Source organism: Carya illinoinensis, chromosome 15 (assembly GCF_018687715.1).
Source record: "Carya illinoinensis cultivar Pawnee chromosome 15, C.illinoinensisPawnee_v1, whole genome shotgun sequence".
Lineage (NCBI taxonomy): Eukaryota > Viridiplantae > Streptophyta > Magnoliopsida > Fagales > Juglandaceae > Carya > Carya illinoinensis.
Genome location: NC_056766.1, coordinates 23,316,662 through 23,343,642, shown reverse-complemented (window position 1 = coordinate 23,343,642; position 26,981 = coordinate 23,316,662). Strand labels below are relative to the sequence as shown.

At 38.4% G+C, this 26,981-nt stretch overlaps 1 long non-coding RNA gene across 1 annotated transcript; it reads right to left on the bottom strand.

Annotated features, from left to right (window-relative positions):
* Positions 1-23,222: 23,222 nt before the first annotated feature.
* Positions 23,223-26,565, bottom strand: LOC122297301. Its single transcript, XR_006238708.1, has 4 exons — positions 26,160-26,565; positions 24,963-25,676; positions 23,998-24,172; positions 23,223-23,768 (listed from the first exon to the last, which is right to left on the bottom strand). It is a non-coding gene; the product is annotated as an uncharacterized LOC122297301 (long non-coding RNA).
* Positions 26,566-26,981: the final 416 nt, after the last annotated feature.

Below are 26,981 nucleotides of genomic sequence, written 5' to 3'. Positions count from 1 at the left end.
TGTAGGGGCGACATATCAGAGGTTACTAAACAAGATGTTCAAGAATCAAATCAGGAGGAACAAGGAGGTGTATGTTGATGATTTGTTGGTAAAAAGAATGGAGTTTTCCCGACATATAGAAGATCTTAGAGAAGCCTTCCAAGTTTTGCAGCTGTATCGAATGAAACTCAACCTGACCAAGTGAGTTCAGGTGGGGAAGTTTCTTGGGTTTATGGTATTAGAAAGAGGTATTGAGGCCAATCCCAATAAATTCTAGGCAATTATTGAGATGAAATCACCCATGAATTTAAACGAGGTACAAAAACTGGCAGGAAGAATAGTGGCCCCCAACAGGTTTATGTCCCAATCAACGAACAAATGCCTCCCTTTCTTTTAAGTACTTAAGAAGGCTCATAACCAGGATGACAAGTGTGAAGAGGCATTTTAGCAGTTAAAGGAGTACCTAACCCACCCGCCATTGCTCAGCCAAACAAAATGAGGAGAACCTCTGTCACTGTATATAGCTGTGGCCCCTAGACACCGTATTAACAACATTAGTAAGAGAAGAAGGAAAGGAGCAGAAGCTGGTATGCTATGTGAGCAGGGACCTGAGAGAAGCTGAAGCCAGGTACCCAAAGATTGAACTGGTCACCTTCCGTAGTAGTAGCAACCCGACGATTACAACCTTACTTCCAAGCCCACCTTATAAGAGTTTTTAGTTCATCGCCTCTGCAAAAGATACTATAGAAAGCCCGACACTTCTAGTCGGTTAGTCAAATGGTCCATTAAACTCAGCGAGTATTACATTTCTTATGTGGCAAAAAATGCCATGATAAGGCAAATCCTGACTGATTTTGTAGCAGAATTTTCAAATTTTCGAGAGGAGGTCCCCAGGCCACCAAGAAGAAACCATGGCAAGAGTAGATGCGGAGGCCAGAGTAGCAACCTCTTAAAAGAAAGTAGAACAGTACTTCAATAGAAAAGTAAGGCCCAAATCCTTCAAAGTGAGCAACCTAATTTTGAAGAAACGGGTGTCACTACAGCAAAAGAAGGGAAGTTAGGCCCACGATGGGAAGGACCTCATGTGGTAATAGCAACTCACAGACAGGGGACTTACCACCTTAAGGAGATAACAGGGTGAGAGCTACCGCACCCTTGGAATGTAGAGCACCTAAGAAAATACTATGCTTAAAAGAAGAGATATGTAACTATCTATAGTTTGTTTGTTATTCAATAATAATATGCTTGCATCTGCTTCCCACCCTTTTTATTCTTTTTATCCTCCTTTGTTTATTTATTTTTTTTGTTCACGAAACTCTTCTCGCCAAGGTGACATGGTCGAGGGACTCTCCCACTAGCCTAAAGGGAAAATGGTTTAGGGATCTCCCGTTACACCTTCTTGCCAAAGAGTAGAGAGGTTGAGGGACTCTCCTGCCAAACTCTTCTCACCAAGGTGATGTGGTCGAGGGACTCTCCCACTAGCCTAAAACTTAAAGGGAAAATGGTCGAGGGATCTCCCATTACACCTTCTGATGTGAACCACAATCGACTCTCTTTGAGACCCAATAACAATATTGGAAAAACAAACCCAAGAAAGCCAATATCAAGCTATTGGATGGAGAATCTAGATCTGTTGAGATCTCATTTCAATAACCTAGATTATATTAAAATCGAGATCCGTTTAAAAACCCATCTTAAGAACCTAGATTACAAAGGAGGAACGCCACAAAGGTTGTGATTGACCTTTGATCAGTTCAAACGTTCAATCAAGAACAAGAGGAGATAAACTCAACTCCCAATGAATAAAATTTATCAATTTCAATAATGTCTTACATGCTCAAATGAGGCTACAATTGGTTTAAATAAACAATCCCCCAAAACCCAAAGTGAGCCACAGGTACTAAGCGTGAACAATGCCGCGCTACAGTAACTTCTAAAACCCTAGTTTACATAAAATAATAACTTTCCAAATAAGCCCTTGGCTAAAATACAAGGCCTTCCCAAAAACCCTAGTTCATTAGAAATAAGACAAATGTGTGGGTTGACATCCTCAAGCCCACTTATTCTAAACTAACAAAATAAGCTCTTTAAATGAAATAAATAAGTCCAAGGCCTTCAATAATAATAGGCCCAAGTCATGTCTTCCGTAGCGTATCACATAGATGAAAAATGGATCTCCTCCTCTCAAGCCCATCTTGAATGTTGGGCTTTTGCTAAACACGTCTCATGTGGATTGCACGCACATTCATGCATAGCTTCTTTGATCTTTCTAGCTCTTGATCTTGTAATTGCCCCATCTGAAACTTGCAAAGGATCTTTACAACTTGGTCCACCTTGGGGCCCATCATTCCCCCTCTCCTCAAAAGGATTTGTCCTCAAATTTCCACCTGGATCAAAGGGAAAAAGATCAGAAACATTGAAAGTAGTATAAATATGATACTTACCTAGAAGATCCACTAGATGTGAAGTATCATTAATTTTCTCAAGAATTTGAAAATGTCTATCCAACCTACTCCTGTCATCAACAAGCAAAAGTATCACAGTTAAAGGAGTAAGTGGATTAAAATAATAAACAACTTCAAAAGGAGAATATGAAGTAGTAGTATGCAAGGTACTATTATATGATAACTCTATAAATGACAAACAATCTTCCCAAGTTTTTAAATTTTTATGAACAACAGTGCATAAGGGTTGAGTATTAGAAACAATACTCCTAGGTACACTATGAAGTCGCACTATCCCCCTGAATAATAAGTTAGCTATATTTGTGGCATCATCATTTTTATAACAAGGAATGAAATGTGACATTTTGCTAAATCTATCCACAACCACAAAAATAAAATCTCTACCCCCTTTTGTCCTAGGCAGCTCCAAAACAAAGTTTATAAATATGTCTTCCAATGGCTTACTAGGAACAGGTAAGGGTGTATACAACCCATGTGGCAAAAACTTAAATTTGGCATTTCTACATGTAATGCACCTTTCACAAGTGCGATTGATGGCTCATTTTATCTTAGGCCAAAAGAAATATTCATGCAAAATGTCCAAGGTTTTCTTGACACCAAAATGACCACTCCAATTATATGCAAACTCAATGAAAGGCAAATGATACTCCCGCAAATATTCATGCAACAAGTCAATGAATGGCAAATGATACTCCCACAAACGATTATGCAACACCTCTAAAATCTTTTTTACACCAAAATGATCCATCAAACCACATCTATGTACAAGCAAATCGTGAATAAGACTAGTAGGCTCATAAAATCTATTCTCTTTAAACAAATACCAATCTAGTCTATAACACTTATCAAACGATGCTTTCTCACATACTCCATACACACGAGCAAAGTTATCATCATTAGCATGCAATTTCTTATCATATTCAAATCTCAATAGCTTTGCATCTAAAATGAAGACAATGACATATCTTCTTGATAATGCATCAACTACAAGATTTTCCTTACCATGCTTGTATTTGATTACATGAGGAAAAGTCTTAATACATTCCTCCCACTTAGCATGCATTCCAGTCAACAACTTACCTTATTCCTTCAAGTGTTTCAAGGACTTCTGTTCTTCAAAGAAAGGTTGGTTAGTAATTGTCGCACCCGGCACAAAATCAATATAATGCTCTATCTCTCTAATAGGTGGCAATCCACTAAACACACCAGTAGGAATCATGATCTCATAGCCCTACAACAAAGAAACAACAACACTAGGCAAAGAGTCATTAAATTCGTTAGTATAAAACCTTACCTTAGCATAAAAACTCACTTCTCTCTTTGTTTCACTCTCACTTTTCTTTTCACTCTCTTTTTTTCTTGAGGTTTCAGACTCACCCTCATTTCTTTTCTCCCTCATTTTTCTCTCTCTCTCTCTCATTTTCAGTCTCACTGTTTTTTTCTTCCTCAATCTCATTCCCACTCTTTCTTTTTTGCTCAACCTCACTTTTACTCTCTTTTTTTATCAATCTCGGTTTCTCTCTTTCTTTGTTTATCAACCTCAGTTCCACTCTTTCTTTTCTGATTAATCTCACTTTCTCTCATTCCTTTTTAATCAACCTCACTTTCACTCTTCCTTTTTTGATCAACCTTACTTTTCAACTTTTGTTGGTCCTCATGGACCTATGTTGGAGTTAAATGAGCAAGCTTGATTGTTTTGCCATCCTTTTACAAAGCTATATATGTTGTTGACCCCATCATGGATCACCCTCCTATCATATTGCCACAGCCTCGCTAACAAAATATGGCAAGCATGCATAGGCACTACATCACATAGCACCTCATCCTTATACTTCCCAATCAAAAAAGAAACTAGCACTTGTTTATTCACCCTAACCTCCCCACAATCATTCAACCATTGCAACTTGTATAGTTTAGTATGTTTCAAGGTAGGTAAATTCAATTTCTCAACTAAAGTAGTTCTAGCCACATTAGTACAACTTCCCCCATCAATGATCATACTACATACCTTGTTGTTGATGTGACATCTAGTATGAAAAATATTCTCTCTCTGATCTCCATATCATCTATTTTAATTTATGTATTGAGAGCATGCCTGACAACAAGAGACTCACCATATTCTTCATTATTATCATATATATTCTCAATAGTAGACTCACGTCTTCTCTTATCTTTCCTACCTTGCAGATTTCTACTCACTATATCTCAATGATCTATCTTATCCCTCACTTCCCCTAACACCATGTTCAACCGCTCAAACTGTTATTGCATGGCCTATAACACAAAGGAGTTCTTTACCTTCCCCTTTGGTGATGAGTCACTTTTATGAGATATTATATGCGCTGCACAAAAAGGAATGTTAGTAGAAAAATACCTCAGATGCTCTCCCTTACGTGTTTACACTCAATTACTGGCACTCCACTCGTGTTTCACTCCTAATTAGCTTTTTCCAGATAATGATCTCACACTCTCTTGCCTTTTAACTCAAGAGTTTTTTCACTCAAGTTCTTTTAGAACTAAATTGAACTTAATCAAGGCAATATAACCTTATTTTATTCTAACTAGTAATTAGGTTCAAGAAACAAGAACAAGATAAACATGGAACCAATAAAATGACAAGAGAATCAAGGGAATTATAGGAATCGAAGGGTAACTATAGGACAAGATACCAACTATAATGATGTATGCAGCCCCTTTGATGATAAGGCTCAATAAAATAAAATCAAAATTCGGATTTTTATTTTCAATTTTTTTTCTTTTTTTTCCTTTTCCTTTATTTTCTTTTCCTTTCCTTTCCTTTCCTTTCTTTTCTCTTCTTTTCTCAACAATTCAACCACAAACAGAAATATTCAATTGTGATAATCAAACAATTGAATTCAAACACATAAAAATTGACAAGAAAATAGAAGAGAATCAATGAAACCCTAGAAATTTCAAACCCTAGATGGTGCAAATTTTGGCAGCCTTCAAACAAGGAATTTAGCCACCCTATGATGATGAATGACTCACTCAAAAATGAGTAGCACTAAAGCTATCCCAAGTGCAGGAGGATGTCGTGTAATAATTAGGAATAAATTCCTAGATCGTCTCCTCAGGGAAAGTTACTTAAAAATCAAACTCGTTGAAAAAGGTGAAACAAAGAGAAAATAAAATGATGGTATGTGCAATGGATGGAAAAGGGTACTAGTCATGGACTAGATTCATGTTTTTACATTCTGATTGTCAGATTGGAATATAAAGGACTAATAGATTAAACTCAGAAATTAATAAAATTAAATTAAGAATTAAACTAAATTAGGAAGTAATTGATAAAACATGCACTGAAAATTGAAAAGCCCCAAATTCAATGTTCTAGGGTTCATCATTATATTCAAATCACAAATTCTCAAATTAAACCACCATAATTGTAATCAATACTAAAATGAAAGCTTAACGAAACGATAAAAATAAATAACACGAATTAAATGAATAACAAATAAATTACTCAAACGTCTAAATCAAAATTCTCTAAAATAATTCAGAAACTCAAAACTGAAATGAAATAGCAAGTAGGAAATTGAAAAGATCAAGCCAGTTGAATGGAGATGAAGATTCGAAGTGGTGGAGGAGGCTGAGCTGCAGTGACAATTGGACCCCTCAAGGAGTTCTTCAATCTGCTGTAGTGTGAGTGAATGATCAATTGTATGAATCCTCCTCTCCGAATCTGAATAAAAATCAATGAAAAAAATGAATTCTAAGTATTTCTCTACCCAAAACTGAGTTTTTCTAGCCAAGAGTCATCCTAAGATGTAAAGAAAACATATATATACTCTGACGGCGGAATAAACCCTGATCTGTAAAAATGCGATATTCGCTCGAGCGGAGTGTCGAGCGAACATCGAGCGTTCGACTCTGCCTAAGTTCGCTCGAGCGGCCTATCGAGCGAACATCGAGCATTCGACTCTGCCTAAATTCGCTCGAGTGGGCAAATGCTTCCGCTCGAGCGATGTCTTTTCCCGCAACTCGCTCGAGCCCACTGTCGAGCAGAAGTCGAGCGTTTGAATCTGCCTGACTTCGCTCGAGCGGCGGCTTCTGGCCGCTCGAGCGAATTATACCTTAATCCATATTAATCAACAGTTGATAAAATTAGAGCAGAAATTCATGCTTTTAATCAATTAAAATCACAACTTTGATTTATTCATTTTTCCATATAAAACCAATGATAAAGTAATGAAAGAATTAATATATATTGGTTCCAAAAGCATTAAAAATGCAATAATTCAGCTCAATCACACCCCCCAACTAGCATTTTGCTAATCCTTGAGCAAAATAGTGAAAATTAATTGAGATGAATATTGCATAAAGATCGAAATTCAAACAAAAACAATCAAACACTATTCTGAATTCTCACAAAAGTGACACGTTACTACTCAACCCCCAAGGGTTATACCCACCAAGACTATCTCAACAATCTTTCACATAAAATTAAGGCAAATGTCTCAGAACTCAAATGTGTGTGTGGAGCTAGACCGGTTGTGTATTCCTCATTACTAGCCATGATTTGCCATAGGATTTTTCAACCTTAAGATTAATCATTGCTGATTCTAACTACCTCAAAGCCCAAGGGTCTAACAATTTTCATGCTAGCTCTATTTTTAAAGGTTGGACACTCAACCCCCAAAGTCTTGGGTAACTGTTTCTAACCCTTTTTACTTAGGAAAGTTTACTAAGTTGCCTTTATTCCTTTTCTCTCTGTTTTTCTTTTCTTTTCTTTTCTTTTTTTTTTTTTCCTTCTTTTCTTTTCAAGTCCTTTTTTTTTTTTTTTTTTTTTTTTTTTTTTTGGCATGGCTCGGTAGTCTTGCAGTTTACTTCTCCAGCGTTAAATCAATGAATGGTAAATAAGGAACACTACAAGCGTAAGCATGTGCAAAATGTCCTTCAAAATTTGCCTTTCGTTCTACAAAAATTTTATCAAGTTTCATCTCAATAAGCATAACATCCCGGTGTTTCAAGCCACAAATAGGGGTGTAAATTTTAACTGGTAAACCGGAAAACCGAACTGGACCGGCCCGGACCGAACCGGTTGTGCCGGTTTTGAACCGGTCCGGTCCGGAACCGGTTTCATAAAATGAAAAACTGGCTGGAACCGGTCCGGTTTCGGTTCCGGCCATTTTTAGACCGGATCGGTTCGGACCGGACCGGTACTATTTAATATGTGTATATTTTTTTATTTATTTAATGTTATATGTTATATATTTTATATTATATATAATTTTTCATAATATATAATAATATAAATTATAATTATATATAAGATAGTGTTATTTTAATTTATAAAATAAAAGTTTAATCTCAAACATGAAAATTTAATTGATCATATGCTTTAAATATATAATATTATAAATATATATTATTTATTAATAACATTTTATTATAGATTCATAAGAAGTAAGAACCTAAAAAGAAAGAAAATCACTCAAATATTATTACTAAATTTTAATGGTCTAATACACTTAAAACTCTTTATATTTTTTTTGATAAGTACATAAGACATTAGTAGATAAATATAAATTATATATATTAGCATATAATTTATATAAAGCCATACCAAAGCTATACTAATAGCATAAATTTTTTACATAGCACTTTTTTTTTTGCATAGCAGTCTTTTTATATAGTAGTTTTTTTCTTAAGTAGAATTTTTTGACATAGCAGTTTTTTTTTTTTTTTTTTATAAACAGATTTTTTTTATAATAAATATATATTTTATTACAACCGAAAAACCGGACCGAACCAGACCGGAAACCGGTAAAACCGGAATACCGGTTTAGGAGGATAATCGGTGCGTAATCGGTTTTGAAAAATGTAAAACCAGTGCCTACCGGTTCAGTCCTAGATTTTATCTAAAACCGGACCGGTTACACCCCTAGCCACATATCAACAAAATATGATGCATCAAAAATCATGCTCTATGTTTAAGCTTAAAAATAAATCTTCACAAATGATCCCGCTCAACTACTCCACCAGGATGCTCAAATTTCACAAATCTTATTTATTTATTTATCTTTTTTTTTTTAAAAAAAAATTGTGCACACATGCTACCCCCAACTAGTGAGAGACATAGTCCTTAATGAGTCGAACGAAAGAAAAGAAAGTGCACAGAACTAAGCAAGCAAAACAAACAATCAACATGAAATATAAAATCAAAGCAAAAGAACAAATAAAAACAAAGCAAGTAAAGAAAACTGTAAAGAAGGAGAAGCAAATCAAAACACTTCCCCGGGGTCTTGCACAAGCAAGATCTCTTCATGTGGATCAAAGACCTTCAGAAATGACTTTAGACGTTGTCCGTTGACAGTAAAGCTATTACCATTCTTCGGATTGACAATGTCTATCTCACAATGAGGATGAACAGTCTTTACAATGTATGGCCCACTCCATCAGGATTTCAACTTTCCAGGGAAAATGTGCAAGCGAGAGTTGTAAAGAAGAACTTCCTGACCAAGTGTGAAATGCTTTGGATGAATTTTCTGATCATGCAAAATTTTCACGCGTTCCTTTGCAATCTGAGCGTTGTCATAAGCATTTCGACGAGCTTCATCCAATTCATTGATCTGCAATTTTCTCAACCCTGAAGTTTCATCAAGTGACATGTTAACATGTTTTATGGCCCAAAAAGCTCGATGCTGAATATCAACAAGTAAATGACAAGCTTTACCATAAACTAATCGATAAGGAGACATCCCTAGATTTGTTTTAAAAGTTGTCCTATAAGCCCACAAAGCATCAAGAAGTTTAACCGACCAATCTTTCCTATTAGGCTTGATGGTTTTCTCTAAAATAATTTTTATCTCTCTGTTTGCCAATTCAGCTTGCCCATTTGTTTGAGGGTGATAAGGGGTAGAAACTCTGTGTGTAATACCATATTTCTTCACAAGTGTAAAAAAATGGTTTGTTGCAAAAATGAGAACCCCCATCACTTATAATAACTTTTGGCATGCCAAAACGAGCAAACAAAGATTGTAAAAATTTCAAGACAACATGATGGTCATTTGTTTTGCAAGCAATGGCCTCCACCCATTTTGAAACATAATCCACAGCTAAAAGAATATATGTGTTTCCAAAAGAAACTGGAAAAGGTCCCATGAAGTCTATTCCCCAACAATCAAAAATTTCTAAAGTCAGAATAGGGGAAAGAGGCATCATGTCTCTTTTGCTAATGGATCCTAATTTTTGACAGGGCTCACAAGCCTTGCAAAAATTATAAGCATCTTTAAACATGGAAGGCTAGTAAAAACCGCTTTGCAAAATTTTTGAAACTGTTTTCTTTGCTGAAAAATGACCACCACATGCACCCATATGACAAAATCTCAAAACCGAAGAAAACTCATCATTAAGAATGCATCTTCGAATCAATTGGTCCGAACAATACTTAAAAAGATATGGATCATCAAAATAAAAGTATCGTACCTCAGAGAGAAACCAACGCTTATCTTGGATGGACCATTCAGAAGGCATTCGCTCAGTCACTAGATAATTGACTATGTCAGCATACCAGGGAGCTCTATCAACCACAAACAGCTGCTCATCCGGGAAACTATCATCAAGAAGAAGGCTGACATTTGAAGAAGGAGATGATGACAATCTAGAGAGGTGATCAACTACCACGTTTTCAACTCCTTTCTTGTCCTTAATGTTGATGTTGAACCCTTGAAGTAATAGAATCCAGCGAATCAAGCGTGGCTTTGCATCTTTCTTAGCCAACAAATACTTAAGAGCAGAGTGGTCAGTGAAAATAGTAACAGGAGAACCAAGAATATAAGTCCAAAATTTATCAAGTGCAAAAACCACTGCAAGCAATTCTTTTTCAGTAGTGGTATAATTTTTCTGGGCATCATTCAAGGTTCTACTAGCATAATAAATCACAAATGGCCTATTATCCACCCGCTGCCCCAAAACAGCTCCTAAGGCATAGTCACTAGCATCTGTCATAATCTCAAAGGGAAGGTCCCACTGCGGAGGTTGCACAATAGGTGCAGTGGTAAGCGATTTCTTAAGGGTATCAAAAGATTTTTGGCACTCATCAGTCCATACAAATTCAATATCATTTTGTAAAAGAGTGCACAAAGGTTTTGTAATAGAACTAAACCCTTGAATAAACCGCCTATAAAAGCCAGCATGACCAAGAAAAGAACGAATATCCCTAACCGTCCTAGGAATAGGAAGTTTAGATATTAATTCAATCTTTGCCTTGTCAACCTTTATACCCTCAGAAGAAACAATATGCCCCAATACAATGCCCTGAGTGACCATAAATTGGCATTTCTCCCAATTAAGTAAAAGATTTTTTTCCTCACATCTCAGGAGAATACGTGCCAAATTATGCAAACAACTCTCAAAAGATTTTCCAAAAACATCGAAATCATCCATGAATATTTCACAAATGTCACCAATCATATCAGAAAAAATACTCATCATGCATCTCTGAAAAGTAGCTAGAGCATTACACAAACCAAAAGGCATTATAGTAAAAGCAAAAGTGCCAAAAGGACAGGTGAAAGTGATTTTCTCCTGATCTTCAGGCGCTACAGCAATTTGATAATAACCAGAATAGCTATCCAAGAAACAATAATATGCATTACCAGCTACTCTTTCCAAAATTTGATCCAAGAATGGTAAAGGAAAATGATCCTTCCTACTGGCTGAGTTAAGTTTTCTATAGTCAATGCACATTCTCCAGCCAGTAACCATTCTAGTTGGGATCAACTCATTTTTATCATTTTTTATGGCAGTCAAACCAGATTTTTTTGGTACCACTTGAGTTGGACTTACCCACTTACTGTCCGAGATAGGGTAAATGATACCTACTGCGAGTAGCTTAAGCACTTCCTCTTTCACAACTTCCTTCATGGTAGGATTGAGCCTACGTTAAGCATCACGAACTGGTCTAGCATCGTCTTCAAGATGGATTTTGTGGGAACATACAGCGGCATCAATGCCTTTGATGTCAACTATTATCCAACCAATTGCACCTCGATGCTTCCTTAATACTTCAATCAACTGGGTTTCATCCTTCTGATTTAGCTTTGAGGAAATCACCACCGGAAAAGTGCCTTCTTCAGGACCAAGGAACACATACTTTAAATCTTGAGGAAGTGGTTTCAGTTCCAACTGGGGAACTTCTTCCTCTGAAGATTTAAGCATGTCTGTTGGTGGTAGAGCTTCAAACTAGGGTTTCCATCTTGCTCCCGCAAATTGTACTTCAAGTGGTAACGAAGAATCTGCAAAACAATCAAAAAAATCAAAGTCATCTTCATTGATATGATCAACTTTCTCATCAAGTAAAAATTCAGGTGTTTGAAAAATATAATCATCATCAGATAAGAGAGAAGTTGAGCAAATAAAATCTGTTGGTGTCAAACTCTCCACAGCATTCAAATCACTTGTGTCATCAAAATGTGCTGGCATCTTGCAAGCGTTGAAAACGTTCAACTCAAGTGCCATGTTCCCAAAGGTAAGCTTCAAAACTCCACTTCTGCAATTGATCAATGCATTTGATGTAGCTAGAAATGGTCTTCCTAGGATGATAGGAGCTTGATAAATAGTGAAGATCGGCTGCTGCATGTCAAGAACCACAAAATCTACTGGGTAGTAGAATTTGTCCACCTGGACCAACACGTCCTCTACAATACCCCTTGGTACCTTAACTGATCTGTCAGCCAGCTATAGTATGATGGAGGTCTTTTTCAGCTCACCCAATTCCAACTGCTCATATACTGAGAACGGTAGCAAGTTCACACTACTCCCCAAATCAAGTAAAGCTCTCCCAATGCGCGATTCACCAATCATAATGGAAATGTTGGGAGAGCCAGGATCTCCAAACTTCTGAGGAGTCTCGCTCAATATCAATGCACTAACTTGCTCCGTTAGGAAAACTTTCTTCTTCACATTCAGCTTCCTCTTCACTGTGCACAAGTCCTTCAAAAATTTTACATATGAAGGCACTTGTTGTATGGCATCCAAGAGTGGAATATTGATCTTCACTTGCTTGAAAATCTCTTGAATCTCCGTGTGATACTTGTTCTTTTGGCCAGCTGCCAATCTCTGAGGATAGGGAACCATAGGTTGGTATCCCTTACTAGTCTCAACATCTGCACTCACAGGCTTCTTCAGCTCTGGTCTTACTACCTCTGGTTCTTTCTCAACTTCATCATTCTTTGTTACATCTTCAGGTGTAGGACCAACTACCTGTATGTCTATAGGCATCTCTGGTTGGGGAACTTCCTTCCCACTTCTCAAAGTAAGAACTGCCTTCACTGTCTCAATAACATCCCTGAGACATTATGCACTTGCTGTTGTTGCTGCCTGTACACTTGAGGATTAGGTTGAGGTTGTGCTGGAAATTTCCCTTTCTCTAAGGTGCTCAAGGTTGTGCTCATCTTATTAATAGTGCCTCGCAACTCATTTATGGCCTGAGTGTTCTGATTATTTGTGGTGGCCTGAATCTGCATGAATTGCTGAAGTGTACCGGTCATCTGAGCCATACTGTCATCTAGAGTCTTCTTTGCAGATGATGAAGGCTGAGAACTCTGTGCAGCTACATGAGGCTGAAATCCAGGAGGAGCTACATAAGGATAGCTCTGAGGATTCTGATATGGTGGATACTGGTGCTGAGGAGCACCCTGATTAAATGGCTGCTGCTGAGGTGGTTGGGACCGACCAGGCTGATCATTTCTCCATGAGAAATTTGGGTGATTCCTCCACCCTGGATTATATGTGTTGGAGAAAGGCTGATTCTGTGCTCTATTAACCCAGTTAGCTGATTGCATCTGCTCAGACCCACATTCTTGAAATACTGGCATAATCGGGCAGTCTTGGGTCTTATGGTTTGAATCAGCACATATAGAACATGCCTCTACTACCTTCACGATCTTCACTTTTTCCATTTCCATTACCTCTAGTCTTCTAGTCAATGCAACTATTCGAGCCTGAACATCGGTGTCTTCTTTAAGCTCATATCTACCCCCTCTAGAAATAGCCCTCAGTGGCTGTGCTGCTAATGGAACTCGATCAGTACGAGTGTTCCACTGTTGTGCCCTCTCAGCAAGGTAGTCAAAAAATGATAGTGCTTCATCAGGTTCCTTGCTGAAGAACTCCCCATTGCACATTGTCTGAACAAACTGCTTGCATTCTGGAGTAAGACCAGTGTAAAAATAGCTCACTAACCTCCAAGATTCAAAACCATGATGTAGACAAATGTTCACCAAATCTTTAAATTTTTTCCAACTGGCCTGAAAGGTCTCATCAGGTCTCTGATTGAACTGGCTGATTTGCTCTTGCAAAAACTGAGTTCTCTGAAAAGGAAAAAATTTTTGTAAGAATTCACGCTGCATATCAGACCAACTAGAATAGAATTAGGCCTCAAAGAATTAAACCAAATCTTTGCTTTATCCTTTAAAGAGAAAGGAAATAAACGAAGTCTAATGAATTCATCAGTAACAGCCCTAGTGATAAAAGTAGTGCAAGCCAACTCAAAATCTGTCAAGTGCTGGTAACGACTCTCAGAATCCATCTCGTGGAACTGAGGTATCACTGACATCATGCCATGCTTAATAGAGAAATTAGATGCATTTTCAGGTAAAACAATGCACGAAGGTGTAGTGGTGTGAGTGGGTTGCAGATAATCCTTAAGAGTGCGTGGTGCAGGTGCAGCCATGTTTTCTGGTTCAATTTCAATTTCCTCACCTGACTCACTAATAGAAAAGACAGAAGAGCTATCTATCTCCAAACTGTGTATACTACTCTCAACACTCGATGTGACTCTATGCAACCTATTTAAACTGTCCCTCACCCATGACATGAAACATCAATTTAAAGAGCATAATAAAAATAACGAGTTTAAATTTAAGTTAAAATACTTTCCCCGGCAACAGCGCCAAAAACTTGACTCACTTAAAAATGAGTAGCACTAAAGCTATCCCAAGTGCAGGAAGATGTCGTGTAATAATTAGGAATAAATTCCTAAATCGTCTCCTCAGGGAAAATTACTTAAAAATCCAACTCGTTGAAAAATGTGAAACAAAGAGAAAATAAAATGATGGTATGTGCAATGGATGGAAAAGGGTACTAGTCATGGACTAGATTCATGTTTTTAGATTTTGATTGTCAGATTGGAATATAAAGGACTAATAGATTAAACTCAGAAATTAATAAAACTAAATTAAGAATTAAACTAAATTAGGAAGTAATTGATAAAACATGCACTGAAAATTGAAAAGCCCCAAATTCAATGTTCTAGGGTTCATCATTATATTCAAATCACAAATTCTCAAATTAAACCACCGTAATTGTAATCAATACTAAAATGAAAGCTTAACGAAACGATAAAAATAAATAACACGAATTAAATGAATAACAAATAAATTACTCAAACGTCTAAATTAAAATTCTCTAAAATAATTCAGAAACTCAAAACTGAAATGAAATAGCAAGTAGGGAATTGAAAAGATCAAGCCAGTTGAATGGAGATGAAGATTCGAAGCGGTAGAGGAGGCTGAGCTGCAGTGGCAATTGGACCCCTCAAGGAGTTCTTCAATCTGCTGCAGTGTGAGTGAATGATCAATTGTATGAATCCTCATCTCTGAATCTGAATGAAAATCAATGAAAAAAATGAATTCTAAGTGTTTCTCTACCCAAAACCGAGTTTTTCCAGCCAAGAGTCGTCCTAAGATGTAAAGAAAACATATATATACTCTGACGGCGGAATAAACCCTGATCTATAAAAATACGATATTCGCTCGAGCGGAGTGTCGAGCGAACATCGAGCGTTCGACTCTGCCTAAGTTCGCTCGAGCGGCCTGTCGAGCGAACATCGAGCATTCGACTCTGCCTAAATTCGCTCGAGTGGGCAAATGCTTCCGCTCGAGCGATGTCTTTTCCCGCAACTCGCTCGAGCCCACTGTCGAGTGGAAGTCGAGCGTTTGAATCTGCCTGACTTCGCTCTAGCGGCCAGAAGCCGCCGCTCGAGCGAATTATACCTTAATCCATATTAATCAACAGTTGATAAAATTAGAGCGGAAATTCATGCTTTTAATCAATTAAAATCACAACTTTGATTTATTCATTTTTCCATATAAAATCAATGATAAAGTAATGAAAGAATTAATATATATTGGTTCCAAAAGCATTAAAAATTCAATAATTAAGCTCAATCAATGAACACGAAACCCAAATGATACAGTAATTTGGCAGCCCTAGAAAAAATGAATTTTTGCACTTTTTTTTTTTGTAACCCTAGAACAACGAAGCCCTAGAATTAAAAATGCAATAAATAAAAGATAGAATCAGACCTGATTGGAAAGCGAGCTCTGAATACCAAATGATGTGAACCCCAATCGACTCGCTTTGATACCCAACAACAATATTATAAAAACAAACCCAAGAAAGCCAATATCAAGTCTATTGGATGGAGAATCTAGACCCATTGAGATCTCGTTTCAAAAACCTAGATTATATTAAAATCTAGACCCGTTGAAGAACTCGTCTCAAGAACCCAGATTACAAAGGAGGAACACTACAAAGGTTGTGATTTACCTTTGACAAGTTCAAACGTTCAATCAAGAACAAGAGGAGATAAACTCAACTCCCAATGAATAAAATTCATCAATTTCAATATGTCTTACCTGCTCAAATGAGGCTATAATTGGTTTAAATAAACAATCCCCCAAAACCCTAAGTGAGCCGCGGGTACTGTAGCGTGAACAGTGTTGTACTACAGTAACTTCCAAAACCCTAGTTCACATAAAATAATAACTTTCCAAATAAGTCCTTGGCCAAAGTACAAGGCCTTTCCAAAAACTCTAGTTCATTATAAATAAGACATATGTGTGGGTTGACATCCTCAAGGCCACTTATTATAAACTAATAAAATAAGCTCTTTTAATGAAATAAATAAGTCTAAGACCTTCACTAACAATAGGCCCAATTCATGTCTTTCGTAGCGTATCACATGGATGAAAACTAGATCTCCTCCTCTCAATCCCATCTTGAATGTTAGGCTCTTGCTAAACACGTCTCAAGTGGATTGCACCCTCATCCATGCATTGCTTCCTTGATCTTCCTATCTCTTGATCTTGTAAGTGCCCCATCTGAAATTTGCAAAGGATCTTTACAACTTGGTCCACCTTGGGGCCCATCACCTTCTCACCAAAGAGTAGAGCGGTCGAGGGACTCTCTACCAAACACCTTCCTAAAATGTGAACAGTGGCATTAAAAGCCTCCTCATGGCGGACATGTGGAGATGACGAGGAGCTCGGATGGTGAGAACCAAAAGACCCTCTTGAATCAAGAATCTGAAAAGAGACGCTAGTGAAAACTCATCATAAAGAAGCCCTCTCAGTCAGACTGAGATGAGCAAAAGAAGGAATACTGGTAGGTATGTCAGCATTTAAGCCTAAAAGCACCTCAGCATCATCATGCTAGGGAGGAGACGTCTGGTCGATCAGTAGATTCCCCTCAAGAAAACTCAAGGATGGTTCACTGTCTCCTATAGGAGAAATACAAAAGGGTGGAGAAGGAATAGACTCTGCTCCCACTAGCAAGAGACTACTAGAAAGATGAAGGGCAAATCAGGAGTAACTTCGCTGCTAGAATTTGTGGAAGCAAGGGGTGAACTGGATACTACTACATTCTCCTCAGCATGTTCGACTCGAGAAGGCCGTTCGAGAATATCAAAGGATTGAAAAGTTTCATGAATGGATAAGGGCACTATAAACAAGTCATGATTCAAAATGACAATGTCCTCATCTTCCTCCAAATGAATGCTATCGCCTTTCTGACACACCACATTGGTCGAGGCGATCTGTGACTGAGTGGCCAGGCCACTATTACCTTCAACAGCGATTTGAGTAGAGGCTTCGGTAGCAGCTTCGGCAGCTATCACAATCTCAAGGAAGGGAGGGTTCAATGGCCATCAAGTTAGATATGTCAAAAGCCTATGATAGGGTGGAGTGGAACTTTTTAGAGGCTATGTTGATTAAGATGGGATTTGGCATGAAATGGACTAAACTTTTGATGGGTTGTGTTTGAACAGTTACTTATTCCACCATCATAAATGGGGTTCCAAGAGAGAAAATCACACCTATAAGAGGTCTGAGACAAGGCAACCCCTTACCACCTTACCTGTTCCTGCTATGTGCTGAAGCCCTTAGTTCCCTTTTGATTAGTGCTGAACAGAGAAGTCTCATCAAGGGGATAGCAGTGTCAAGGGATGGTCTGAGAATAAATCACCTTCTTTTTGCTGATGACTATGTAATATTTTGTAGAGCAAAGTTGATTGAATGGTACTAGATCAAGGGGCTATTAACAGTGTATGAGCAAGCTTCAGGTCAAACCTTGAATAAAGAAAAGACAAGTGTGTTCTCCAGCCATAACCATCACATCATCAAAGGAAAGGATTGGGGGCGCCATAAAAGAGGTAGATCTGTTCGGTTGTGCCTTCTTAAATGTCGACTTGACACCACTACTCACTTGAGGAAGGGGTGAGGAATCATACCTCGACTTGACACCCCAACTCGCCTAAGGAGTGCCACTTACCTAAGGAGGAGGCAAGGTAGACTCATCCGAACAGTGTGAAATGTGAGCCTTCTTACTTCTTTTTTTTTTTTATTTCTTGCTGACACTAGGTCAAGATTTCCTTTTCAAATCACTTGTGGGAGAGGGGGCACCCAGAAATTCATGACCCAATATATGCACTTGGCTAGGCAACATCATAAGTCTTTCGATATTGTTGGGAGTCAAAATAAGGTCCAAGAAACATAGTTTGGGATGATTGCTAGTCCAATTCGATACCAGTTGTATGCGAGCCTCTTCCTGAGGAGAAAGAATGACTTTGAAATCACCCTCGTTAGGAACGAGGCCCCAACAAGCCTGTAGAGGGAACTCCCAATTGGGAATTTCATCAGCAGGGAATTCCTAGCCAGTACCAAAAATGAAGAAAAATTTATTTACCCAATCTGTGGCATGAGAGTATTTGCATTCCAATTCAACCAACTTATTATGGGACCTAAAGCTACAAAGATTCTCTTCCTGAACCCGTGAAGCGACAAGAACTCACAGGCTATGAGATCGGGATATAAGTCACTCATGGGTTCCAATATCCTTCGCCACAAGACGTAGCAGGCCATCAAGATTCTCCAGGCATTGGGTACTAGTTGGGCCGAAGCCAGTCCTAGGACATGCAGCACATCGCAGACTGGCGATACAAAGGGCAACTAAAGCCCCGTGGTAAACATCGCAAGATAAAGAGCAAGGGAAGCAACCATACCTCTTACATCCACTGCCCTCTAGTTGGGAGAGGCCACACTCAGAGTTGCCGAGTCGAAAATGTTGAAGTTTTTCCTCGCATTCTCCAACTCACGACGGGAAAGAGTTGAAGACCAACGGTGACTCTAAAAAATTGATGGCGGAGCTTCCTTGTTAGGGTTTGTAGAAACGCTTTTAGTACGAGGAGGAGAATCATGGGGTCACAAAGAATCACAGGGCCACAGAGAATCACGAGGTGGCGTAGAACCACCCCTACTTGAAGAGGCCAAACCCTTGCCCTTCGAAGAAGAAGAAGCCATGGAAAGAGATTAAAAGTTCACAAAGAAGGTAACAGAAAAGAGAGCAAGAACCAAAGAACAGCAAGAGATTTGGAAAGAGGAGAGCGAAAGATTCAGGAGAGAGGAAGAAGGGAAAAGGGAGTTTAGGAGCCTTAAATAGGAGCAAAGGTTGAGGCATAAAAAGGCACGAATGTGAAACGACGCACTGACAAGTAATACTCGATTAATGAAACAACACCCTAACAATGGGGTCTGGATGAATAAGAAATAGCATGATTTTAAGTCTCATCACGCCACACATGATGAGACTTCATAGGGTAACTAGAGAGGATATTATAAACGATTAAACCTAAATGGGCCTGGGCTGTCTGACAAGCCCATAGCCTATTTCATGATGTGAAGCTCAGACCCTATTAGAGAAGGATCCAGCTCACCACCAATACCGAATGGATAACCATCCGAAAGTGGTATGGGATCAAAATGGTTGTCATTTCAGATAAATATGAAATGAACCCTCATCCCCAGGTTTGAATTTCAAATTACTAATTGGTTGGTTATCACATAACAACATAACATTTCAAGGGCTCTATATAAATGAGGAACCCAGCTATAGGATCTGATTGATTATTATTCAAAAGTTCATTCTATCACTAACTTAGGCATCATAGGTGTTCCCATGAACCCCCCAAGCTGTCTTACTCTTTGGTTGCATTTGACCAAGAGGAGTAAAGTTTGACTGGTTGTAAAAGATGTAAAATTTGTAATGCAATATAATTCTCTAGTTAAAGAAGGTAGTATTGTAAATGGAAAATTTTATACACCATACTACCATGTCATTTTCATTCAACTAAATATGATATGGTATATTTATCAATATTGAATGATTATTTATTACATGTATCTTTTTTATCTGATGATAATAAATGAGCTACATCTTATTTAATAGGATGAAAATATGATGAGAGTATGGTGTGTAGCATTACTTAGTATAAATATTTAATTGAGAAAAGCCTCAAACACGTTACAATGTAAAGTGGTAAATTACACCATTCAATAGAAAAAGGACACGTAAGAAAGAAAAATTCTTGTTGCAACCAACTGGAGGAATCCCGTAACCAGCATCCACGTGGTCTCGATATTAGTCCAACCCCTTGTTCACCCAATACTAGAAAAATGCTATTTGCACACGGCTTGGGGTACCCGCTGCGTACACGAGTCCACGTGACATGTTTAATGAAACGGTGCGTCTTGTGATGTTTTGGGTTCCTTCGATTTTGCAGTCGTGTATTTCCCCCTTTCCTCATCCTGCCTTCCCGATTCTGAACCCAATCTCCCGTCAAACGAAGAGACCCTAACATCCGCCATTGAACTTTGTAACGCCCTCACGACACTATTGGGTCCACCAACCTTTTTTCCTTTCGTTTGTGCAATCCAAGCTCCTACTCATACAATTCGCTTGCCTTAATCGCACAGGCCATCGCTGTTGATCCATCCCCAGCCTCGAGTTTTCAGTCTTATCGACAGCTATGGCCGGTGTCGTCGCCTTCCTCCTCTCCGAAGTACCCTTCCTCACGCTCAGCAATGGAGACAGCGCAAGCTTCACCTTGCTGACTTGGAGCGAGAACAATTCACCCTAAAACGACACCGACAAGCTCCTCGCCGAAGCGAAAAATAGCTTCTGAGCTGCGGACACTTCACCATTGCCGCTCCCAACTCTCGCGTCCAGAGAACTGGGCTGAGGAGTGGCTGTCCTCCTCCTCTCCACTGACTGTGAACGTTTAGCCAGAGCCGATACCAAAGGCATCAACGTCATCATAATCGTCCGAGAAACCAACGGCGATGGACATCGTCGGGAATTGGAAGTCAAAGAAGGCATAGAAGTAGAAGAAGAGGAAGAGGACATGTAGCGAGAGGTGACTTGTCGAGATTTCGATCGGCGGTGGGGAGAGACTGCATTGTCGGGGTCGGAGGGTAGGAGGGGTGGCCTTGTAGGGTTTTGAGGAGGCCCACCTCGAGTCGTAGTTTTTTTTTATTATTATTATATCGGCTGACGTGGCATTATGCCACGTCAGCCGATTCCTCAACAGGTACCCATCGCCGGGTACCTGTAGCAGTCCTGAAAAAATAATAAAACATAAGATAGATGAAAACAGGAAGGAGGGAAAATTCAGATTTTAGAAGCTAGATCACGTCTGGGTTTGGGGGGGAAGACTCTGCAATTGTGTCTGGAAGAAAGAAGAGATCGCCACCATCGTCAGCCGATGGGTCTGGAAGACGAGCTGATCTCCTAGTCTTCGTGTGAACAGCTTCGTCTTCACATGAACAGCTTCATGGGTCATCTTCGCCGTCGTCTTTGGGTGTCTCCGTGGCTAGCTTCAGGTAAGACAAAGGATGCATTATTCACACTGTTAGTGTTCATGTGGCTGCCTTTCCCTCTTGTTTGCATTATGTTTTTGTTGGCCAGAAACATCTATAAGCATGCATTTTATTTTTTAATATTCGTATGTGGTGTTGATGGGAACGACAGCCCTCTTTTTCTATTCTGTAACAAGAAACCAACTTTAAACCCTCTAAAAGTGAACCAACAAACTCTCTGTTCATCTACTCTGTGGTTATTATTATTTCTTCTTTTCTTGCAAGTCAAATATTAATTTGTTCCTAGTTTGATGGGTTAGAAAGCGTGATAGAATAGCAGTGAAGGCATAAAACCAGAAAGGGGCATTGATAAATATTTGAAACAAAGACATGGTTAGCCTTCGGTTTTTGTGGGAAGAGAAATCTAATCTGAAAATGCAAATTAATTTGAAGAAAATCTAAGTGGTTACATTGGAAGTAAATGTAGTGCTTTGAAGAACATGAAGAGAGATCTTAAAAGATAGTAACACAAATTCAAATATAAGTAGGGGGCTAAGCTGAACAACGTCACCTCATTGAGGGTTGTACCTTTTGAATCAATCAATAGAGACAAATTTTAGAACTCTGAAACCAAAATATTTAGCTTTGGAAAAGCCCCAAGCCCAAAAGAAAATTTCATAATTTCGTGGAAGAAAAGAACGAAAAAGTCTCTTTACCTGTGGCCACTGAGGAGTATCCATGGATGAAGAGGGATAAAGGAAGAGAAGCTATGTGGTCTTCCAAGAGATGAAAATCACACCGCTTTTCAAGTTGATTATCTTAAAGCAAGATAGAACACTAGACATGATATTTGTGGTGGTTCCATGTGTTGGCCATCTATATATGTGACTCTGTGAGTGAGTGAGAGAGAGAGAGAGAGAGAGAGAGAGAGAGAGAGGTGGTTTTGTCATTTGGGCTCTTTCATTATCATACTCCATAGTTCCTTTCCTTTCTTCTTTTTCTTTCCCCTACATTTATAGGTATGGCAATCGTGTGTGTATATATGTATGTATATATTGCAAAGGGTACATAATAGGTTTGATCACTGCAGCTAGGTGTTGATTATCTCAGTTTACATGATTTCTTTCCACCTATTTAATCATCTTAGTTTACATGCAGCTAGGTCCCTCAGTGTACATACTAAGTTGGATGGATCACAACTGGTGCACTTTGGATTGGATGGATCGCAACCGATGATATGATTCGTATTTGATGGATATTATTTTGTGTATTGAATGGGTTCCCAGTGAATTGTTGTGTATTGAATGTATTCCAAGGAATTTTTGTCTATTGAATGTATTTGAGAGACTTTGTTGTGTATTGAATATTTTTTTGTGGATTGAATATGGGATGGATTGTGGATGGATGATGTCCATGGCAATTTCAATATTGTAGCAAGTGCGAGAAGCAGAGCTACGCCGGTTAATCCGGTCACTCTGGATTGTTAAAGTTTGACAAATCTCAGTTTTCTTAGCCTATTATATCACCACCTTTTGACAATTAAGTGGTTGAAAAAAATGACGTGTAGCATCTTTGCATGAAAAGGTTTATTTTAGTTCCTTGCAATTTTCTAGTATTTTGCTCATTTCTTTCTCTGCTTACATTTTTTGAGAACCAAATGGATGTAGAAGTATGACTCAAAAGGATGAAAGTAATTGATTCCCTTTGATGAAAGTCATTTCTTTAACACCATGCATGCCGCGCACCAAATCTGCATCATACCCTTCGGTGTTAAGTCCCTATACCAATTTATTGATGGGTATTGAAGTTGGATTCTTATTGAGTTTTTAATTACAGCTTCTTTTGTCAACAACAAATTAATCGAGGAGATGAGAGTAAAAACAAAGATGATATCAAAAATAAAACAAAAACAATGCGTTATAGTTACACAAAAGAATGACAAGAAAAAATAATTTTAAACTTTTACTCGAATGCGCTATAGTTACACAAAACAATGCGCTATAGCGTGCAAGGCTTGAGGGACCAAAATATATCCAAGGTTCTTGCTTCTCTTGCATCCACAATGCACAAACTTTGGCCTTTTTCTGCTGATTCTTCTCTTGCTAACTCTTTATTTTGCTTCATTTCTTGAAGTACTTCCCCACTCGCCTGTGCGGCCCATAAAAAATAAATCCATTTGGAAAGTTGGTAATTGTTAGCAAAACCACTAGCATAGAATCCGCTCTGCAATCATGCTCTGGCCCAGTGCAAACAATCCAAGTATCCTTTATACTTCATTAGAGCATCGAGTAAACATGCAAATATAGCAGTGAGAAGTATTGCTCATGGTTTGGGAAAGGGATTCACTAAACAGGTGTGCCCATTGGTTCTGTTCTGCAAGGGATGTCAACTGAGAAGAGAACAAAACTGGTTTACAATAATTTTCCTATATCCATAATAAAGCTAATGATAACATGTCTGCCTGGCCTGATTATGTCACAATCTACATAATTGAATTCAAATTCAAGCTCAACCTAGATTAACATGCAACTAGTTACGTACCAAAGGAGAAGCATGCAACTATTTCTTCAATTCAAGGAGTATGGTGCAAAAAGAGAAGCATGCAACTAGGTACGTACCATCAGCTTGGATTTGACAGCCATAGATACAGTGGTTTTGCTCCATCCACAAGTGGCAGAAGAACATTGAGGGGAGGGAGGATTTGTACGAATTTGCCGCGGGGTCTCATCCCTTTTACACCATACGCTATCCAAATCTAGAGAAATTGGAACATTCTCTGCCTCATCAGCTCTTCTGTACAGATGTTTATCAAAATTTAGTCACTCCTGATCACAATATAAAGTCAAGAGAATACAAAGTTAATGCGTTGGGCCGAATATTCCATTTTTTATATATCTCTCAATGTTATGAATTCAGCAACCAACTAGTTTCAACACTTAAATGGTTATGCTCCCTCAATTAGTTGTCATCAACTAAAAGGGTAAACAGAGGGGCTTCTACACTCGATATCAAAGTTGGCATGAAAATTTCATTCACAATTCTCTGGAAGCAAATAAAATGATTGAAAATCTACTAAAATTTCCAACCAGAATTATAAATTATTTTCTTGTAAGTTATTATGCTAACAACAACAAAAACTTATTCTTGATCATTGATACGAATTCATTTGCGAATTGATACGGACAAGAGAAATTGATATGAGCAAGAGAATACTTCCAATAAACTCAAACACAGCCCAAAAAGGAAAACAACTAATAATAATCCAATTAGAATTAAGTGCCTGAATGCTACTAGATTTTCAAGATTCACACCCTAAAAGCCAAAACAACCAAATAAGAAAATTTAAAAAAAAAAAAATTTAAAAAAAAAAAAAAAAAAAAAAAAAACGCAAGATTTCCTAGACTAGATTAGTCACAAAAACTTATCAATCCATGAGACCCCTGAAATCCCCACAATCTTTAATAATTTAAAACCCGCTAGTCTATGTTTGAGAGAGAGAGAGAGACAGAGAGAGAGAGAGAGAGAAGACGAATGAAGGGAGAATTCGGGTCCAAACCAGGCAAGCCAAAAACATGAAACGCACCGTTTCATTTTCCATGGGGGCAACAATTCCCCCGCGGTGCTCCCGCAGGCCTCGATATCAGTCCAAAGCTATTCCCATCACTCTCCAAGTTCTAGACCTCCCTCCATATGCCAAAGCAAAACCATGCTGAATTTCTACCAAAAAGTTACCTCTGAATTATTCCTTTAACCCTATGGCCTCCCTTCTCTTCGATTCTTCTTGCCGGATGGTTCTCTCCCTCCCTCCCTCCCCCCTTCTCTCTCTCTCTCTCTCTCTGTGACTTTTTGTAAGTACACAAGTGTATGTTCGGTTTTGGAGAAAACTCAAGGATGAACTAGATTTTGTTAATGTTCTGTTTGGTTACTTTGAAAATATTCAAATAGATAACCGTGTTCTTCATCGCGTGACTCATCTCAAATATCAGTTCTTCTTCTTTTTTTTTTTATAACCTCAGCTTGAATTTTTGCTTTTACAAATCCACTTCTTCCTGAGGAAATATACATATAACAAATTCAAATTTTCAAGTTAAGAACTAGGAAGTGACTTCAATACACTTCTTTTTTAAATCCAATTGATCATCTTTCTCTTCCTTTTCTTCTCCTACTACTTTCTGATATCCTTCTAAATGAGCATCAGTTCTTTTCCTTTGAGGAATCACTTGAAAAAAAGACACTTTCCAATCCTTTGTTCCTTAAAATTGAGGAGTATCTCTATCACTTGGTTCATAGTTAGGACCTGCACTCAAATAGAAGAAAACAATCAGCCTCATGCTAGAGGTGGAAGGAGAGAGACCCCACACAGATTGTAGCCAAGAATTATTACATTTCAATATTTGAATTAAGTACTACCACAAAAAGCTTTGATAAAAATAGAATACAACATGATAGAGGTAGCGAAATGAGGCATTATAATTTGAATTGCTCCTGCCAATATGCAGCTTCACATGTACTTGAAATTTTCCAAAATATACTTCCAAAAATCCCATTGCTAAGGACCACAGATTTTTCAAAGAATGAATACACAAACTCTTCATGGAAACCAACGAAATACTTGCTGTGAATATGCAAACTCACAGATTGAGAACCTGCCCACTTATTGTTTGGTAGCTTGGGGCTAGAAAATCATTTTAACACTTGCATCCTAACCTCCCACACGTGAGAATGATGCAAGGGGTAGTCTTATCCATGGCATATTCAAGCAAGAGAGACAGAACTATACCTGGGAACTTGACATCTTCAAGTAACTCCCCAATCAGGAACTTTTCTGTCTGGATTCCTTGCTCCTTTGCTTTCTTCACGGTTATCCCTTTCCACCCATTACGGTCCACTAATCTACCAACAATATACCCACCGTTTGACCTTGCTTCCTCTCAGCCTCCTGTTATGTCAGGCATGCATCAGTAGGGTTCATTTTCCAGAGAGACCAGAACGTATGGACACATGTTCCAGTTCAGCAATGGCCTTCTGTTGTAGAGGTTGCGACTATGGATCCTTCAACAAATTGCTGGGAAACTTCACTGGTGCCACCGGGGATAAATGACCAAATCGTTGGGAAACTTCATTGACAAACGGAAAAATGAAGGGGAGAGAAAGAGAGAGGAAGAAAGACGGAATAACCATTACGATTGAAAAGGAAATATTTGGAATGAAGTTTCTTTTAGCCACAAACCACAATGTGAAAGCAAGAAAGAGAAAGTGGGTCCCAACTATGTCAATCGGTTACGCAACAGTTGTATACGCCGATTCTACGTAGCAAAATTGCGTAAGAAATTCACGTTATTTACCGTGGGTGTGTTTAGAATATTACCCATTATTTTTGTAACTTTGTCTCTCATTCTCCTTAAGGAAGGCTTCGGTCGGCCTCCACTCCCTTTAGGATTTATAGGGTTTCTCTCTCTTTCTAATATCTCGTGAAGGTTCGTTCTCTCTCTAACCCATTTGGTCGTCGATTTCCCTCCTCTCAGCAGGTCGCCATTTTGGACCCTTCTCTTTCAGCCAGAACAAAAAGTTGATTTGAAACTCATTTCCCTAATCTTTATAA